The sequence below is a fragment of the Bubalus bubalis genome, chromosome 8 (genome assembly GCF_019923935.1).
Source record: "Bubalus bubalis isolate 160015118507 breed Murrah chromosome 8, NDDB_SH_1, whole genome shotgun sequence".
NCBI lineage: Eukaryota > Metazoa > Chordata > Mammalia > Artiodactyla > Bovidae > Bubalus > Bubalus bubalis.
This window is the reverse complement of record NC_059164.1, coordinates 8739245-8740616: the sequence shown is the minus strand read 5'-3', so window position 1 is coordinate 8740616 and position 1372 is coordinate 8739245. Positions and strand designations below refer to the sequence as shown.

At 38.5% G+C, this 1372-nt stretch overlaps 1 pseudogene; it reads right to left on the bottom strand.

The window, feature by feature from the left end:
* Nucleotides 1-275: 275 nt before the first annotated feature.
* Nucleotides 276-762, bottom strand: LOC123334633 (annotated as a pseudogene).
* Nucleotides 763-1372: the final 610 nt, after the last annotated feature.

Genomic DNA, 1372 nt, shown 5'->3' with positions numbered 1-1372 from the left:
ACCTTTACTCATTTCTTTTTGCTTCTTATTTTTAATTTATTTTTCAAGTTATCTGTAATGATGGTTGATTTGAAACAGTTCTTCTGAGCATGAGGGCTCTTTCTTGCATCAAATGAGTCAGCACTCATAGAGGGGGAGAAAAAAAAGGTACTTGTCACTTTGAAAGTCACAGATAATTTATCTTTCTATAATTAGATTAGGAGGGAAAAAATGAAGAACCCGCTGTAGCAGGAAGAAGCAAGGGCCTCGCATTTGATGAGCTAGATATTCAGTTACTATGCATTTCCATTGTTTTTCCATGGCAGAGGCTTGGGAACTTGCAGGCCTGAAGCCAGGTTACTCAGGCTCCATAACGATGTTGCTTGGCTGGCAGGGCTGTGGTTTCCACAGTAGTTGGCTGTGCCTCCAGACAAATGGGGTGCCGGTCTGTTCCTACAAATCTTTATCCCCGTGTTCATCGTGAGGAGGGCACCTGTTTTGTGCGCTCGGTCAGAGTCTTGTCCAGGGTTCCTGGATGACTGCATCCTGCTCAACACAGCTTTTGTCATCACAGCTTGACATATGCCTGATTTCAGCCAGAGGAACCTGATGGTAAGCACTGAAGGGGCAGATAGCCAGATTTTTTAAATAATCAGGATTATTCTTTTTGTACTTGATAAGATGATAAGGAAATCTGCAGGCACATATCTGATTTTTTTTTAAATCATAGGGACATTGTAATAGCCTTTCAGGGTCCAGGGTATCCATGTAAGTTTCTTCCATGTTGGAAATGAAGGAGCCAAGTCCAAGTGCTTGGCCGAGTCACGCTCTCCGCATAGTCACCCATTTTTAAAATGTGACCACTAGAAAATTTAAAATACATATGTGGCTTATCATATTTCTGTTAGACAGTGCTTAGTAGGACTACATGATTGTTTTTTATCTTTTTCTATTAAAATTCTTGGAGGGTAATCAGTCCTTACAGCTTTTCCTCTCAAAATGTTTATATTACCTTTCCAACCCCTATGTATGTATTTTCTCTAACAATGATCTCCAAGATGAAGGAACTTTTATAATACTGAAAACAACTTGGAAATGAAATCTTTGTTTCTTATTTCTATACCCTTCTCTAGAAATTCTCAACTGACATTTGAACATCAACAAGAATTTTGAGCAATATTGAGAAATTGTGATGTTCTTTGTCACTGTGTATTATATTTGTCTCTTCTTAAATTGTCAACAATTTCAAGAATCATGTGCCTGAAATTTGAGCCAATTACCAGTAGATGGGAGCCTTGCAACTTTGAATCAGTGAGGACTTTTATCCTACCTTTAAGACCATAATCTGTATGCTACCAAATACTGAATAACTATATGTTGAGTGCTTACGAAG